The 19,971-nt window shown below is 35.9% G+C and overlaps 1 protein-coding gene across 4 annotated transcripts in view; it reads left to right on the forward strand.

The window, feature by feature from the left end:
• The window catches only part of PHACTR3 (phosphatase and actin regulator 3), a 90,980-nt gene that overhangs the window by 8,862 nt on the left and 62,147 nt on the right, over positions 1-19,971 (forward strand). Inside the window, exon 1 of one of the 4 annotated variants that reach the window (XM_072350084.1) lies at positions 16,273-16,496. The exons of 2 other annotated variants lie outside the window; for them this stretch is intronic. The gene's annotated coding sequence lies outside the window, so the exon portion shown is untranslated. Of the gene's footprint in view, positions 1-16,272; positions 16,497-19,971 lie in introns of those variants that run through there. One more of the 4 variants, XM_072350083.1, reaches the window with a different exon arrangement.

Below are 19,971 nucleotides of genomic sequence, written 5' to 3' on the forward strand. Positions count from 1 at the left end.
CCCCCTCCATTTTGAGGATGGCAAATAAATTGAAAGCTTTGAATCTTGCGCATTCCTATTTGTTTCAGCAGCAGAGAGAAAGTAATGGTAGACTCCTGAAAAAAAAGCAGTCACGTAAGCATGCCTAAGGTCACTGCTAATAATGGCTCAGAAATGGGAGACACTTCAGGGATATATGCATAAATGGGGAGTAAAGCTGAACAGACTTCCAATGGCAGGTCTTGGGAATCCAGGTTGTTGGGATTCTTTCACAAATTTGGGCCTGCAAGCTAAACTTATCTTCAGCGACTGAAATCCTCTGCCTAATTGGGTTGCTCAGAATGTATGATAATGTATGTAAGCTTGACTTAATTGGGTTTCTCTGAAGATACAGGCAGGACTTTCATAATTGTGTGCATTCTGCATTCATAATGATAAAATATTCTAAATTTTATACATATATATAAATAAAACTTCCATCATGCAGTCTGGGTAACAACTTTCAGGCACTGCAGAAACTTCAAGGAGAAAGGCACATCATTCTCAATTAGTCCATTTCAACTTCAGCTAAATCTTGTTTCTATCACAGTTGCTCATTTGTTTTTGCTCTATTTAACGCTGTCTGGAAGCACAGAATAAGTATTCAGAATACTATCTATGAAGAAAAAGCTCTAGAAAAGATGAAATGGAGCCTAATACTCCACACAAATTCTCCACTTGTTGACTATGAGTTTCTCATTTAATGCAAAAAAATTAATGCAAAAATTGAAATAAACTACTCAAGTCACTTCAGTTTCACATGTGAAATACTTCATTTGAGAAAAGAAGTCTGTAACATTGCCTTCTGCAAGGGAGGAACAGCAGTGAACTTCCTGTCATCTGCAAATATCTTATATTGGAACATGAAAGGTCCTGAAGAACTAACTTTTTTACTGTAAATGAGTGATACTAATTCAGAATAGTGTGATACAGAAAATCATACCCTCACCTAAACTGTGGCTCCACTAGATCTGCAGTAACTGCAAACATCAGTCATTGCCTGCAGCTAGTTTACTTGAACCCTTTTAATAGTGGTTAACTTAACAGCTGATTTGATCCAGATGCGTGTTTTCTTAAGGCAAACACAGAGTATATGAACAACAGCTGTCAAGATAGATAGCAAATAGACTCCTTACTGTTGTGGTGTACATTTTGTGCTATAATTCAATCACAAAAATAAACTGAAAGACAGACATAAAAGATCATTTCAACAAGTATTAGGTGGCCTTCAAATTCTAGAACATTGTGTGAATTAAAACATTTTTAAAAGGGATCCTGAACACTTAATAGAAACACATCCTCATGTCTCTTCTCTATTCCAAGAAAGTATCTTTGAAGACTGACCCAGAAAAATGACACTCCTCCTATCTCATTGAGTTGAAGTTCCTCTGCTGTCTAACAAATGTCAGACTGAAAACAGTTTGCTTGGGGCACTTACAGCATCTCTCCTGCATGAAAGCCTTGGTGGTAAAAAACAAAAAACAAACTGACCTCACACCAAGGCCACTCCTTCCAGGTAATACTTAGCAGGGTGTAATGCTGTAATGCAGTGGAAAGCACAGCAATGACAGCAGAGTAACAAAGCTCCAGGCCACAGCAAATGAAGACAAACTCAGACACACAAACAATTCCACTTTCCCTTAGAAAGCCTCAAATACACCTCCACATTGCCTCCACTGCCAACCCTTAAATGAGGTCTGGGAAGGGGTGGATCCTGAATCCAGCCATTGCAGTCACTCAGGTCCACCTGAGCTGTTCTGGGTTGGCCCTGCCTTCTTGCCAGGTGCTCCTTCACTGTGACTTCTCATTTCTTCTACAGAGGGTCACTAGCATCCTTAGCCATATTCTTAGTTGAAAGTTGTCATTAATCTCCAAAGTTATTGTGGACAACATGAGATTAAAAAAAAACACTTGTTTTTGAGAGAAGAAACTAGGAGTAGAAAATAACAAGCTACTGAAAACAACTCCTTCTGTTTCATTTATACATTCCTTATTTCTGCTCTAAAAACACTACATCTAGGATGTGTTTAGGCTTTATTCTAATACATCAAAGGCCTCGATTTCTTCTACCAACCTCTTCAAAAACCTCCAGAAAACTATGACCTGGGGCATCACAAATCTAGCGTATTCAGGAGATGCTATTTTATATAATCAGCTCTCTTGTGTCCTGTACCTGAAGAAAATTCATTCCGCTTCCCATCCTGGACTTTAATCTTTCTCTGTTTCTCTGCCCATTGAGCATTACAGAAGCATTTCTCAGTTAACTCATTAAAAAAAAACACACACACAAAAAGCTGCCAAGAGCTTATGCATTTTGAGATTCTCTGTCTGCTCTGATGAAATGATTTTAGAAGAGTTAAGTTATTGAATATGTTCCTAGCGGCTAAGATGCTATCAAAATATCAGCAAAGTGAAATTAATCCTAAATTTTGGAATACATACGTATAAGATAATGTTCTCACTCTATCCAAAGGGACATATCTTTGCTGAGTAGGTTATGCCTACCTATATATATACACACATTTCTTATCCTATTAAAAGTAATGGAAGCCTACCTCTAGTGGGTTTAATTAATTAGTATTTAACTCAAGAAATTCCCCTGCTATTTCCCATCAAAGCATTGCAGAAATGTTTTTCATATCTTGTTAGATGATGAAAATTGTCTGACAACAAGAACTACTTTTGAACAGATTAATCTAAATACACGTATCCAAGCAGAAAAAAGCCAAACTAGGTACCCTAGATTTTCAAAAGTTAACTTTCATTTCACATAGTTTACTGAAGAAAAAGGAGAACATCAGGTCTTGTATCAAGCCTTTTCACAAACACTGATTTTTAAACACCAGAATACTGTGTATTTTTTTTTCCTGCTCTGTACTAATAATATGATTTTTAGCCTGATAGTGCCTGTTAAAATGAAATTATACAGACGTAGAATTATCTCTTCTAACTGAAGGAGACAAGGCAAAACAAATCAGAGCCAACGGGAATGCATGCAGTTTAGGGATTTTGTTGTTTTACAGATCATAATATTCTCATAATACAAGAGAGATTATGGAAATATGGCATAGTCTTATTTTGTCTGACACGGTAAAGAAAGAAAGATTTAAAGGATTAGTCTTGATGACTTAGCTGTTCTTTTGCAATGTATTGTGATATAATAAGAAATAATGCTGTGCATATCCTGAACATAAAAGAGAGCCTCTGGTCAGAATCTCGTTAATGCCAGAAATGATTTAAAGCTAGCTAGCAGTCCCAGTTTTCTGTCCCAGAAATGACAACACAAGATGTGGCACTTCTTATTCTAATACTACATAAGAGCGTATCATGCATACAGTTAAGATATCATTCAAGAAAACTAATTCCTTTCTATTCACTTTTCTTCATTGTTAGGATCCTGAGGACAGTACCAGAAAGCAGGATAAGGTTTTAGGTGGAAACTTCTACTTCGACAAGAAATGAAACCACCTTCTTTCTTTTCCATGTTCTTTTCTTTTTGAGAGGAATAGGCTAAAGACACGAAGTGGTAGAATTGTTTTTCACTCAAGTCAGCTAAGTGCCCAATTTACACATTCATTAGACATAAAGCTTCACTCGCTGTGCTAACAAATCACCATAATGAAGTCTTTACACACCCACACACATATATACACATGCTGTTGCTCAGCTTGCACCTGCAATGTTGGTGAATAGACGTGTAATTGCAAGAGCTAGCTGCTAGGCAAGGTTTATATAGCTACAGTAAGTAAAGCTGCTTTTTTTTTCCCCCCTCTACATTGCTATCGTTGACAACTTTTTGGAAGCTGCTTTATGGCATAAATCAAACTGTGCTGTTACACAACTCTGAAAGACCTTCCCAAGGAGCCTGTAGCAGCTCCATTAGGGTTGGCATTGTCATGAATGCACTGGGCAGCTGGTCCTGGGCTTCTGTCTCTTGTGGAGTCAGAGATCTGGGTACTAACAGCTCCTGATAAGCTGAGAGCAAAGGGAAGTGCTAGAGGGCAGAAGTTTAAGCACAAACTCACTGCTAAAGGAAGTTGTTTAGAAGGGGTCAAAAGCTGCTACTAGAAGATTTTCCTGAAAATAATAGCATATACTAAAAACTTCAAAAATTTTCACATTTGTGTTGCTAATAGGAATACTGCATTTGCTGCTTAGAACTTTTCAGTCAGATTTTACACTAACAGGATACCACAAATCAATAACCCCATTCTCAGAAGGGCCTGACATCATAGCACAGATGGTTAAAATTGTGACTTTTATAGTGAAATTTTTAATTAGACCTTCTTAAAATAACATCTTTTCCCCTCATTTTGCATGTAACATACACCTGTGCCAAAAAAACCCCTGCTTCATTGATAACTTGGATGTTTGGTATCATCCTGAAATAGTACTGAGATCCCTATACAGGCATTCCACCCATGCAGCAAACCTGATGACTGACCCAGTGTTCCTGCTCTCATCTTGTCATTTGGATAGCTTTCAGGAGGTAGGACTTCAAAGCAACGACTTCAAAATAGTGCGTGTGGAGTGGTTTTAAGTGGCTGCTTCATTTCATTATTCTTCTGCTCAGAACTCGCTGTGCTTTCTGAGATGTGAAGAAGGCTTCATCTATTCCACTGCCATCTAAGTGTATGTGAGGTGGCAAGTGTGTTATTTAGGATTATTTCTCATGACAGATGGGTTATTTACAGCAATTGTTTCCCAAAGATATACATATAATCATTTTCCTAAAGAGGCAGCAGCTCTGGAATCACAAATATTACAGTGTATTTGTTTAGCCTTATTATCATGCAAATCAGCAAATTCAGAGTGGCATTTATATACATATATGTGTATATATATCTATACCTATAAATGTATATAACAAAGCAGAAAACTTCTGAAGCAACAGAAATATCGCATCCTGATGATTTGACTAAACCTCATGGGGTGGACAATTTCACTGCTATTGCATATGGAATCCTTACTCTGTGAACAGCAGAATTTCGATCCTTTTGGGAATACCGAAGTTACTTCAACAGTTTGCAGTTTGTTAGTCCTTTATATACACTTTGTTTACTAAACAACAAGAGATTTGATGAAATGATAGGGGACAGAAGTAGAATTTTTCAGCTATTCATAATTTTGTGGCTGATTTAGCCATTCACCTAGAACTGTAATGCAGAACAAGTAACTGCACACGTTAATGGCAATTACAATAACTAACAGGCATACTTGAGTGGTTTGCATATGCACTCATGGGATTCCTGTGCATATAAATGATTTGTATATTTCAGCATTTGATTTCACACATTTTCTTCTCTATATGTATAAAAGCTCCCTTCACTCATAGTTGCCATGCCTATATCATTCTTGTGCAATAATTTATACTGAATTTTCACAACCTTTAAGCACACGATCACATAGCTCCAACCAAGTTATTGCATTTGTAACTGACTATTTGACTGCTTGAACAGAAAGGGGGAAATAAGGCTTTTATTTAATCAAAGGTTGATTCTTAATGTATTTGATTAGTTTAAGGCTGTCATATTTACTAGAAATATAGAAATTTAGGAAGTGAATGTTGAAAAATCCCATTATCTGTCATTGTGGTCCTCCTTGAGAAACTACTTGTGGAAGATCCTACTTCCTACACAGTCAATAGCATAGGGAGCTCACTATTTGGCAAGACTGCTTTTTCTCCCTCAAGGTTTTTTGTTTTGTTCTGTTTAAATTACTTCAGTTTTCCTTTGTTACTTCTATTTTGCTGTTGTTGCTTTTAAGCCTCGGTAAGCCCCACTACTGGACTGTTACCCCACATCCCTGTTCTTTATGTTCTGTTTTCAATTTCCCAGCAGTCACATCATTTACTCTTTGCCACAGTGACTTTGAGCATGTCCAGTTCTCTGGATCTGAATGGCTAAAAATGTTATCCTACAGTGGTTCAAACAGGGGGTATTTCCCTGGAGCTGCATATAAGGGTGTGATCACCTTCATAGAGCAGAAGATGACAAATTTTTATACCCATTTACAAAGGGCTGCATTTTAGTTTGAGTGGCACTCAACTTGTCTGAAAGAACAACAAACTCAGGAGCTGTCATCAGGGATATCTGCTTTCAGTTTTGGTTTCTCCACCTTTAAGATGTGTCAGTTCCTTTCCAGAATAAATTAGGTAGTGTATTCCAAGAGGTCATAGCTGACATGAATGTTTTATAGGGTGAGGAAATCATGCCAAAAATAGTTGTTGTTTTTTTTCTTCATGTCTTCACTTTTGGAAAATTCTGATGAGATCAGCCTTGAAATACCCATACAACCCAATTTACCATGAAATTGCAGAAAAGAAATAGCTAAGTATCCCCTAAGTTCATAGAACCAATGGGTAATCCAGGAAGTTTAAGCTGTAATCATTTGTATGGTCTGGCAGTTTTATAGCACAGCTAGACTTTCGTAAGGGAGTAGAATGACTCACTGCAGAAGAGACTGAGCTAATGACAGTTGAAGAGTTCTAATGATGCCTTTTATGTACAAACAAAGAAAAAACCCATTATATTCTGTTCTTATTTTATTAATTAGACGTTCTTTATGCAATGCACTATCAATTAAGCCTCATTGCAGAAATTCTCAGTATGCTCCCATTCCTTTTATTGATAATAAATATACCAGTCTTAGATTAAATGTCTGAATTGTTAGAGCAGGTTTAGAGAATAGAAAATGGCCAGCTTCTTTATGATACAACCCAAGACACTGATGATATAATTACAGCAAGCTCCAGTGGAAAGATGGTAACACACAGTGTGTATTCCCAAATGAACCAGTCCAAACTCAAACTGATTATAGGCCAACCTAGAATCCAAAATCATGAGTATCTCAGTATACACACATATCAGAATGCCCAATGTTGGACTGCACTAAAGCGAAGCATATCACAAACTACATTTATTCAAATCATGATTTCTTATTTGAGAATGTTTTTAAGAAGTCAAAATATTGAAATCCCCACAAACAAGGTACCGAGTTGTCACGTTAGTCTAGAAGCACATACAAATAGTTCAATCTATTCTTGTTTTGGCTAATTTCTCCTAGAAGCTATGGTGGTCTGTAAGGTGGAATGGTACAAAGATGGTAACATATAGTCAAAAGGTTATTTATAAGAAAAGACTCACCAATATGGATGCCTTCACTGGGAAATGCTGAGGCAATCTTCATCAGGGAGCAACCTCCAAGACATGCTGCCTTAGTGGTGGTCAGCCCTTAAATGAAGTCTAGAGGAGGTAGGGTCAAGCTCCACCTCTTCCAGGAGCACAGCTACATTACTCTCACCTGTGCTCCCACAGCTGACCTGACACTTGCCTCAGCTGATTAATCAAAGGTTCAGGCTGTGATTACCAATTTCCCATACAGTGGTCTTTTGCATTTAATAGAATTAAGCAAAATTTGTGCAAGGCAAAGTTTGGATAACCAAGCATACGTTTTGTGCATGTGCAAATAAATTTAATAAAGAGTTGCACTCAAAGGGGGAGCTGATATAAGAACTCGGTTAGAAATGAGCCACCCATTTGTCTTTGGCTGTTGAACTAGTATAAATTTTGAACATTTTACAGAAATAATTTTGCAAGTGCATACTGATGACAGTGTTAGGAAAACTGTAATTCTATCAAGGAGAATATGCAGACAGTATGTAAGAAGATACAAATGTATTACTCATCAGAAATTATTTGCTCAGCTCTATTGGCTTTCATTGCATCCAACTAAAGCAGTAAGTGATGTACAAACAAATTAAGGTCACTCTATTATCTTAATTAGTAACTGTTAATTTGTGTTGCTCTCTCAGCCAGTCAAAAAATCTAGTTTTGCCTCAAGTTCCCCAGATGTTCTTTCTGCAGACTTTCAGATCGTATTTTATTTAACTGATGCTGGCTTGAAATATGAACAGGTTTTGCCTTCCTCAATCTAGTTGAAAATGAGAATTAGAAAGAAAGGTCTCCTTTTTATATTCACAGTTTGAATTTCATGCATGGCATGAAACAGCACTGAAGGTATTAGATCATTTTTAGCTCTACATATTATATGAGCTGTTTTAAAGAGGAGAAAAAACAACAACTCAGATATATGTAAGATAAAAGCAGTACATGAAACACCGCATTTTTGAACGTATGCCAGCATCTGCATCAATGATATTCATGATCCAACTTCACTGTAGAACAGCCACACAGAGCCTGAATTCACAGCCTGAACAATTACAGTAAAAATTACTGGAGTTAATGTGGGCACTTATTTAATCTCCATTGTAGTACTGAAAGATGGCAATCATGCAGCCCAGCCATGGTGCTTCATTTTGGCCTTAGTTTTTAACAGTCACAACAGTAATGGGTAGCTTTAAACTCAAATGGGAAAAAAAGTTGTAAGAAAAAGCCACTTTGTTATGTGCAGTATTACTGGTACCAAACATACTTGGCCACCTGTGATTACTAGTGGACTAGGTTTTCAGCTAGAGGAAGGGCTCTCTTCTGTGGAATCAAGACAGTTAACTCAAGCTGAGGAACTGGCATATTCCCTTTTCTTATCTTTCACTCTCTCCCACATACACCCCCATTATCTTTAAAATCTGTTTTAACTGCTTATATTGGGCAGGGGAGGAGAAGAGAAGCAAGGTAGCTTCTTGTCAGAGTAATTGTCTTTTACACTGTTTGAAGCAAGAAGATAGGACTATGCAACATCATAGGAAAACAATCTCAGTTTGCTGTTGAAGATCCATCCTTGGTCATACAAATATGTACATGAAATAAAACTTCATGGGGTGCATGAAAATGATTAGCCTGTTGCTTTTATAGAAGGTTATTGATTCTTAGATCACAGTTCTGAGTATCCTGTCTGCACCTGAGTTTGCATGAATTGCAGTTCTTGCTGCAGTTTTTGTGGAGGTCTGGGATAATAGGAACTCCTCCTGCATCTAATAATTGATAGTACAAGTTCCTGAGCAGTGGGCAATATCCAAATGAAATAACAAAGTTATCTAGCTGCTTATTTTTCTTCCCATAGGGGCAAATGCTTTGGTAGTAAAGGAGTAAAGGGAAGTCTTTAAGTATTTCAACCAGTTATGTGCCTTTTTCTATTATATTTATACTTCTGTTATTTTAAAGGGATTTGGGGTTGTCTTCTGCTTCACAAGCTTTGGTATATAAGAGGAATGTTGAATTAGGATTTTGGAAACCACTCCAGCACAGAGTCCTCTGAAACTCAACAGGAGGTGGTCTAAGAAATAACCATTGCATGTTACTATTCTCCTGTAAGGACTGCTTGTGATCCAATCTATGGATTTTTTTACTATGATTTCATAGACTGAGTTTACAGGTTGTACATATTTTATAAATGCTGACTAGTATTTTTAGCAAAAAGTATTTTTGCTTCATGAAGCTCAAACAACAGTTTGTTTGGTCTTCTTATCTTTTACAAGCTGTGGATTGACTTAGTGCACTAATTATATCCTCTTGAAATATTTCCTATATCTTAAGTTGCACATTTGTGAAACAATAAATTGAAATGTACAGGGACTCTAATGAAAACAAAATGAATCCATATCTGAGATGTCATCAACTGGGATCATCCCTGCTATGCAAGTGATAATGTAAAAATATTTTCATTATGCTCTGCGTTGCATGATTTTGGACATAAAGGTCTTCTATCTGTAGATGTAGCAGAAAGGTACTAAACCAGATTTATTGGTTAAAAACTACTGCTCACTCTATTTTTCTATTATAAGAACATCTGTGTTTTCATGAACAGAAGTCATGTGTTGCTGAAGGCAAAGCTGAAAGGGTTTTTTTAGTTCCCATTGATGAAAAGTTAAACTTCCATCTATTCCTTGTAGATACTCCTGGCCATTCTAATGGTTCTCTCTAGTAAGTCTGAAGGCTAGAAGACTGGTTGTCATGGAAACTGGCAACAGATGACTCAAGAAAACAAAATTAAATGTTGGCTTGATGTCAACAGCTAATCTAGTGCCCTGCCAACTGAAATCACAGTTAACACGAGCCATGCCTAACAAGCAGTGTTTTGAACAGAATTGCAGCTAAAGATAGAGTTTCTCACCCTTTGAACAGAAGAATATTTAAAAAATTGAAACTAATGAGGGGACACAACTAGTCTAGAAACTGTGGAAGTTTAAAAAAAAAAAAAAAAAAGTTATAATTTTTATGTTAGAGCCTTTGGCAGCTATAAATCAGAGTATCTTTGACAACGAAATCATGATATCAAATTAATTACCATTTCAAGATACGTGTTAGCAGTTTCAGAATCTCTAAGATTGATTTGCACTGGGACACAGTCCAAAAATAGTTTCAAATTGTGGTTTTAGCACATTATCTAGAAAATCCAATTGTTATGTGGTAAGTTATTTTGCAAAGAGACATGCTTAAACACATCTTTTTTAGGCCTTGAATTCAAATGAATACTGGTTTTTTGGTTTTTGGTTTTTTGTTTTTTTTTCTAAATAATCATATCTAGCTGCTTCTGTTTTTCAGCAGTAGACTTTCAGGCCTGAAGAATGACATTAAGGGCTGTAATTTCAACAGTATGTAATTTTACAGTGATGGAAAATAACCTCTTAGTAACTGTAAAATTAATCCATATGGAATCATAATTAAAAATAAATGTCTTAAGATATCATGTTTAGAGCCTGTTTACATAAATGTAAACTGTGCAAATCCATACAGTTCCACTTAGGAAAATAATCTGGACTAATTAAACTTCAATAAAGTCTATGTGGACACTCATGTCCAGAATTAACTCAGCTCAGTTTAATTTAGCTTTGTTCTTTTCTGAAGTAAATGAGCATCAATTGATTTAAGGTTTCTTTAATTCTGAGAATATTCATGCAAATTTAGTGTTGTTTAATTAAGCTACTTCAAGCACACGACATTAGATAATTTGGATTAGTTTATGTAAGCACTGTCATGTACACAAACCATTAGGTGCCCTTAAAGGACAACTTTTAGGCTGAAATATCTTTGTGTGCAGTACTATATCAAACCAATCATTTAAGTAAATGTACAGTGATTGACTTTTTCTTTTGAGATTTCCCATACACGTCATTTCTGTGTTCTCTCTAGTGATACTTCCTGACTCCAGACTCCCTGCTTTTGGAACATTGTTTAACTTTACCACAATAAACCAAATACATCTCCGCGCTCAAAATGCAAATCACCTAACCCTACACAAAAATGAATAAATAAATAAAACACTGTTTGTGAAAGACTACATACGTCTGTTTAAGGGGGTGAAAATGCGTACCTGTCTCCATCTGCATATTAGGAATTATATACACAGTCTATTCTCTGTGACATCCTTCTATGGAGTCTGAAGTTGGGGAGTAGATAAGAAGAGCAAAGAGAAATAGGCTTTTGTTGTAACAATGTAATGCTTTGGTTAGTACGTGCATCTGAGATGTTGCAGACACACCATGGACTGCTTCTGAAAAAGTAATTTGCTGGCTGCCCTATCAAGAAGCAAAGAGGGAGCTGTGCTAGAATATCATGTCTTCAGAGATTGTGCAATTTATAATCTTTATTCAAGACTGTGCCTGAAGGCACAACTTAGCCCATATTTTGTACTAGGCAATTCAAAGAAACATAGATGCAAGTGTGGTGCACAGTTCTGTCTTTTCTTCCATCACATTTGAATTATGCATTACTTAGAGCAAAGAATGTTACAAACACTATCTCACATTTAACTATTTGCATTATACTCCACATAGAATGTTCTGTAAAGAATGTAGTTGGTAAATACATTTAGTTTTATGTGTTCTCTTTAAAATCTTTTCAATCTTTTCTACTTTTTTTTTCTATTATTAGTATTATTATCAATTTCCATCTCATATCTTACTAAGTTAATATTGATCTGCTTTTTTTTTTTTTTTAGTGAGATTTTGACTTTTTAATGAATTCAGGTCATATTCTTCTATAGGTTGTGTATAGTCTGAGCTGACCTTGGTGCTGAATAATGGAGCAGTCTCTGGTACGCTCTAAAAAATCACTGGTAATCCAGTACTAATTGATAGAGATAGATGCATGCTTATGAGGAGAGATAAAATGCCAGTATACCTCAGTCTTACTACAATTAATGTACTGCCTGTCTCAAATTCTTATATATTAGTTCTATAGACTCCGGAGTCTTGACTGCTGGGAATAGGGGGCACCTATCTCTTCCTGTCTTGTCAATGTGAGGTACCTAATCTTCTCCTCCCTCTTACATTCATGGGATTAAAAAAAAAAAAAAAGAGTAGTTACATTCAACCACATATTCAAGATATAAATTTATACAGAAAGAATATGTAATTTCTCAGTCTTACACCATTTCCCTCTTTCCCCTTTGCAGTCATTTCTGGGTTTGGACAAGATTTTACACAATCCACTTGCATAACAACCCTTCAGCGAACCATTAAATTGCTTACACATGCAACAAATTTTTATGACACGTGATTAAAAAAACAACAAAACAAAAGGCCTTAAGAAAACAAAAGGAAGTTATTGGCACATTTTAAAAGTCAAAATATCCTGATCAAGAGACATGGGGATAGTGGCATATAAATTTCATGTCTTTTGAAAATACTGCTTAGGATGCTTTAAAAAAGCTTCCATGAATATATTGGAATATCTGGTCTATTTTTTTATGAACTGCAATGTTATTTTCAAATCAGGCAAGGTAACAAATGTCAGTTGAAGTAATAAAAAAGTATCCAGAGCACATCAAGTGTATTGAAATGAAAAAAGCTTTAATCAGAATTTCTGATTTAAAGAGTAATTGTTTTAAATCACTGATTGCACGGAAGGAGGGCAGAAGGAATTCCCATCTCAAAACTGAATACAAATGCTATTTGTAAGTATTTCAGAAATACAGAATAAATAATAATTCAAATTTCATTAAAACCTGCTTAACAGGGATTCTTCAAATGCATTTTTTTTCTTCAGTGTGTTCCAATGTGTCTACAGATTCTATCTGAAGAGTTCTAAAGTTAGCAGTTAGTGTTCTGATATACAGTGAAAGTTTCACTCTTTTTTTCTTTTCCTAAAAAGCAGGAATCAGAAGCAAACTTGGATTTCCAAGAGGTAACCCAGTAGATTTGTCCCTACCTACTCCTTCCTCAGTGGGGAAACAATATTTTAAGTGGAGTTTGGTATGCCAGGTTTGTGCTACATCCTTCTGCAGTCATTACCTGGTAAATTTGACAATTTGATGTCTTTGTAATTGAAAGACTTTCAAACAAAGGGTGAAGTAATACTGCAGAAGATGGAGTGTTGCCTAACTTCAGTGAAAGGGTTCACTATTTGGTGCCAGCAAACAATACCTTGTATTCTAACTGTAATCTAGAAATCTACAATCTGATTATAAATAAATCAGCCTTCGGTCATTTTGAGCACATTGCTGGCTCACAGTCAACCTGTAGTCCACAAGGACATGTAGGTCATTCTCAGATTCTTAATGAGTTATTTTAAAAAGGCATGAATTCACTTTAGAGATTATTTACTCTTGCAGTGTAAATTGCTAGATGTGCTTCACATATGGAAATGTAAAAATGACTCTCATGCAAAACAGCAAAGTTAAAGCCTAAATCTTGCTAAAGAGGAGAAGTTCTAAATCATAAGTTAAGCCATTTTAAGCTTTTTGGTAATTTTGCCCATTAAAAAGCCTATAAAACACTGACATTTTTCAGCATGTTGATTCATTAGCACTGTCCTACACCAAAAATTTCAACTCACATTGATCTCTGCAGTTTGCCTCAGAAGCCCTCCAGTACCACACATGTGACCATAACACAACTCCTCCACTGACTAACAACCAGTTCTTGTGACCAAAAGAGCAATGATTCATATACACTTCTAGAACAGAGATAGTCTTAGTTTTAGTTTTCAGCAAAAGATTTAAGAAGCTTTTGCTAGATTTTCAAACTTGTGTGTTTGAATTTCAGGTACTTGGATACTTAGCAAATGTGGATTTAAACCTCAAAGAAGCAAAGAATGTTTGCACATGAGGCATCTCACTGACAGCTGAATCCTATTAGCTTTGCTAAGACTATGTACTTAGATTTAAACATATGTTTAGGAACTTTCCTGGGTCAGATACTTTAATTTAACTTAATATTTGTTACTTAAATTTGAATATTTAAGTCTTTGGTTGTTAGAGTTTTTCCCACACCTTCAGCAAATGAAGAGGTTGAAGCTGTACACCTAATGGTAGAGTAATCTTTAAAAAAATAAATAAAATACAAGTCTGTTTCTCTTCTTCTACTGTAAGTTTTCTCTACCCAGCTATCCAGTATTTTGATCACAGCCTTATTTATCTACCCAATTTTACATTCAGGAATCACACAGGGAAAAGCTAGTCTTGCCAGCAACGAGGTGAAGAGACTTGGAAGACAACTCAGTATCCTTCTTTCCCTTATGATACAGCACAGAAAAATCGTTAGACTTGCAACACATGCCTGAGAGATTATAACAGGGAGTACTTACTGAATAACAATTAGATTAATGGGCAGATACTGATTGATAGTCAGAATAATGCACACTAGCATACTTCTACTAAATATGGAAGAAAAAAATAAAAAGTGATTTTCTTTTCATCTTGTCATTGCATTTCCTTCTCTAAGATACTTAATCTTACCTTACAGATTTAGCTGCATAAAAATAATCAGGAAACAGAGACTTATCTACAAGTAAACATCTCCTATTCCTATGCAGGATAGAGAGAATCAGATACCTCTGAAATGCAAAAATTATGCTGAGAAAATATAAAGAAATCCTTATGCAGAACATGTATGCATATTTATTGCATATACATATACACAAATGTTGACTTAAGTTATACATTTGATAGTAATCAAAAGATTTGCAGTGATGTTAACAAGACTTTCTTCAACTTTTTCCTTAAAATATCTTAGACAGTAAGGGGCTGTCCATTGATGTCTATGTTTTACATGTATTCATTTAATTAAAATAAATCAATCTTACATTATTCACACAATTAGTGCATTTTTACCAAAACATGTAATTTATATGAATTGCAATGGACTATTCATTCACTGTCTGCTTAAACTATGATGGACAATAAACGTAGCGGTATACTCAGTGCTCACAGCTGGGCTTGTTTGCCTGAATGCTGGAATTACCTGACATAAAATCTATTGAATTAGTTATTGTTCATTTATTTCAGAAGTACTTTCCCTAAGAACTGAAAAATGATAACTTTGGAATATGGTTTTAATGTTCACCAACCCCATAATATAATAGTGCCTGTTGGTAGGGACAAGAGACTTCTAAAAGTCAACAAAGAGCTGAAGCAGCTGCAGAACGAGATTTTAACAGAGAACTGTGAATACTGACTAATCTGACAATATGCAAGAATTTCTACACTTGTGTTTTTGGCCAGACACATTGTAAGTACAGGCCACCTAAAACAAGAACTGTTTTTCATTTTGGTATTATTTTCTGTGTCACTGGCATAGAATACTTGAACAGAACAGTCACTGTGGTTTTACGTCTGCCTTTGCTTTCATGTAAGAAAGCCACTGTTTTTAAATTTAGATGGTAATAATATGTTCCCAGTGACAAAGTAACATACAAAACTGTTCTGAGATACAGCTCGCTTGAAGCTGAGAGCAATGCAGCTGTTCACTGAGAGTTGTCTCTTCTCGCTTCTTTTAAATCAAGAGCATCTGTCTTTCCAAAACATTTCAGTGTTAAGTCTCCCTAATGAAAGCATTTAGGATTGCAGGAAGAGAAGACTATTTTCTTGTGTTCTGGAAAGTATGCTTAAGACTGGGTGGGGAATAATTGGAAATGTAAATATTCTAGAAAAAATAATATGGGTAAAGCCCAGAGCAGGCTTTTGGTACTGTAATTTAAGTTGGAATCTTTTCAAAAACTACTGAAGCAGTTTGCTGACATTGCTGTATGACAAAATTGCTTTGGGAGGAAAGGATTACATGTTTGGTGTAGGAGCTGACTGAGGTCATAACACTCCAGCGTGTTTGATTCTGGTGCTAACCTGAGTCTAGAGGTCTCCTCCAGCATTTCCAGTGAAAATCCTCTGCTAGCCAACAGTGACTTCCAGCTTCTTCTACAGTAGAGAAAAACAAAAAACTTCTGCAACAAAGACAAATTGGTTTGCAGATTTTAATCTGGTTCTTCATTTAGAAAACTGAGCCCGTTTCTAGCATTACGTGGGTTTTCACAGTTGCATACAGCATACTATTAATGATCCAGGCGCCTGTCAGTGAAGGCATGATTTTCATGGTTAAAATAGGAAATGTATTCATCTGTTTTACATAATATAAACAGACCTGGATAGAGCCCCGAAGGTCCATCCTTGTATTTCTATGCATCACGAAAAGAAGAAGGGAAAGAGTTTCAAGGCATAACACAGGGTGAAAGGAAATAACTGGTTTCTCTCTTGGACTGAGCTGCTGCATTCTGTGTGCTCCAAGCAAGCAGCAACCCTCAGAGGTAAGTGGCAAAAAATAGAAGAAGTGAATAGAAAACTGGATGAATACTTGCTTTCTGCTACTGATGTCTTATTTTATTAAACTGATCTATCATATTTACTTGGAATTTTAACTGAGGTGGGTTGACATTATCTGCTCTAGAGCTTTGAGCAATTTTTTAGTATTATTGAGATTATAGATTGAGGACATGCAGCTATTCTTTAATATGAAGAAATTCGGATTTCTATGAAATTTTCTTGTGATACATTGTCAAGAATACTTTATGTCTCTGATCACTATGAGTATAGTAATTCCATTGGTTTTAGCTGACAGAGTGAAATTATTCTTACATACTTTCTTCTCTGAAAAATAAACATTTCATAATCATGAATATATTCCCCCCAAGCTAGGAATCATTAATGCTGATGGCAGATTAATTGCATAACTGTGTATTACATGATGGTGGGGTGCAGAGGGATGGATGGGGAATCTTACTGCAAGTGTCACAATGCTTTTTAGTTTAGATATGTAGGATAACCGGTCACTTCCCTCCTGGCACTGTTGGGAAAAAGAGTTCCTCTGAAAAAATCCATCAGCTTAAGAAATTTTACTTCTGTGAAACATTTAAATCTGGTCGGGTTATCTAACAGTTGTCCAGCATATCTATGATTGCATTTTGCTCGATATTTTGAAGATGCAGAATGTTTTTACACTGCCTACCACCAAGACATTGATATATGTTCATTTTCAATTCAGTCTCGGTTGGAAATGAGTATATATCACAATCAAAAATTCAGTTGAAAAAATGTATTTTGTAAAACATGAGCTTCAATAGTGTATGAAACAACATAGTGAGGCATTCAGGAGATCTTTTTTAATATAAATTTGGATGTGTGTTGCGTCTGAAATAAAATAGTGAAATTAAATTCACACACTTTAGGAAAAAAAAAAAAAAAAAGAAAAATGAAAAAGTCAATTCCCTTCCTTTCTCACTCTTCCTACACATTATTCATCTGGTATGTGAAAATCTGTTTATGGCTTCCACATGAAAGCAAAGCACAAAGAAAGCCAAAGATATTTTTGTTAAATAATGACTATTACTTGGATTCTTTTAAAGTGTAAAAACGAAATGTTGCCCAGATACTGAGAAAGCATCACAGACATAGTTTCAGGTAATTCCATATTATATACCAGAAATCCACTCTATTAAAGACACATTATTAAGATTTTAAAGACAAGCACTAAAAGTTCTAGGAAATGCCAGAATTATGGCTGCCTGTGCAACCATCATTTGCTTCCTTGTGTATATGCATTAAGATACAGCCTTTAGTTGCGTGATCACACATGTTTTTCTCCAGTAATCCATGAATGCAAAAGTCTTAATATATTCAGAAGCTTTTTTTGTAGTGCTTATCACTATGGTACCTGCTCCAAAATAGCCCTGAGTAGTTTGGGGCTGGTGTGCCTATCTCACATAGCCACAGAGCATGCAGAGTATCAGAGAGGGATTGAAAAGCTACTGGTTTGCCTCACTTGAGAGGCATTTACTACAATTTTTGTTCAGAACATTAGATTAGGCAATGTTTTGTATGCCTAGAGACTAGAGTCTACTAAATTCTGTTGTAGATTCTTACCTACCTGAGCTTTTGTACATCACTTTTAGTTTCAAGAGGAGTACTCCATTTAAATGAGTTAGTCCTATGTCCCAGGTGCAATCTGGCAGGAAGAGGGGAGAGAACCCATATCCCCAAGGCTGTATTTGACATCCTTAATGGTGAGCTCCATCTATCTTTTCTCACATTTCATGGACCCACTTACAACTCCAGCAGCAAAGCCATATACAACTCTCAGAGAATGACTGTAGACTACCATGTAAGAAACCACATTATGATTATGTATGCAGCATCATGGATGTATGATTTCTGGTAAAGAATTTCAGAATAAAAATTAAAACAGCCCCAGAACTGCTACATAACATCAGATCAACATCATTGTTCATCAGTAGAACTTCAGCCAGTAATTAGTTCTACCACAGAGAATAACAGGGTCACTGAACGGAGCCAGGAGTGAAGATGAAACCTTTATCAACACCCATCAGCTATTTTACACTGGAGAAAGTGATCCAAAATCCCAGATTCCATCTGAGGCTCTGGAAGAGAGTCTGCTTTGAGTTTAAACTTTATTCTTTCCTACTTAAAATCTCTCCAGCTGACTTCTGTGTCTTGAATTTTGGCTCCAGGTCTTCCTCATTCCCATTTCTAATCCTACACTTCACTCATCCTAAGCACAGTTTTTCTCTTAAATCTTCAGTCTGAGGCGGAATTTTACGACATGCTTTGAAGGCAAATCCAGTTGCTCTGCCTTTAGCCATCTGTTCCCATTCCTAAACTATAGTTCATCGTCCTGCACTCAGATCCTTGTCCTTCATTTTTGCCCACTGAATGATAACTAAGGCAATGTTTTAAAGAGTAGCACTGAAATAAAACAGGTTAAGAACAGTTCCTAAAAAAGATGTGAAATTACACACATTTAAATGTCAAAGAGATTATCAGTGGTTCTTGGGGCTAACATCTTATTTAAGTTTGCTCAGATACAATATTTCAATCTCATGTTTTGTGGTTTTGACCAGAACACTTAAAAGGATGTTGTAGAAAGAGGGCAACACAAAGCTGTTTGGAGGAGGAAATCTACTAACCTGAGCAAATAAAAATGTCTCCCTTAATGAATAGAAATCATCAGAAATCTGATTAAACACATAAGGTATGAAAATCCCAAAGGCCTGTGTAGTGAACTAAATTAGATTGCTGTTTGATTTGTAGCAGTCAGTTTGCCTTATTGCTTTTTCTGTTTTTTATCTTTGAAAGCAATGTTTGTGAGAGGTAACTCTGTAATGGTATTACTGCATATACTAGAAAATATTATTTTCCATCCTTTTTTGCACTTACTTTTAGCCGAGGCAGCTGGTAAGAAAGTGAATAGTTCAAATGCTGTAACTGAATTAGGTGAATGACTGATCTGATACAGTCAACAATTCTTATTGTAAGCTGGGAAAATTTGCTCATTGTTTCCAACAACTGAAATTGCATGCAATTTTGAAAATTATGGATTTTTCCATGACACGAGAAATCCTCCTACTATTTCAAATGCTTATGAAAACACTTTCATTTGATGCATATTTTTTAACTTCTCAAGGAGATAAGCCAAGACTAGTTACAAACCTATTGCTGAAGAGGCAGATCTTCAGTAAGTAAACCAGTAATAGGATGACTGATTCCACAATTGCTGTAACAATCGTAACATTTGTTATGAATCTGCCCTGGGAAAGTTACTTTTGAAAACACAGTTTTCTGTGGTAGGAAAACCAGTTTTGTGGTTGCAGTACAAGAATAAGGAAAGGATCTGTTCTATATCCAGCTCTTTAAAACTCTGAAAAATCATTAATTCTATTTCTCAATTATTAGTTTTTCCCCCACAGTTTATATCTTGGAGTTCTCAAA

This window comes from Excalfactoria chinensis, chromosome 15, assembly GCF_039878825.1.
Source record: "Excalfactoria chinensis isolate bCotChi1 chromosome 15, bCotChi1.hap2, whole genome shotgun sequence".
Lineage (NCBI taxonomy): Eukaryota > Metazoa > Chordata > Aves > Galliformes > Phasianidae > Excalfactoria > Excalfactoria chinensis.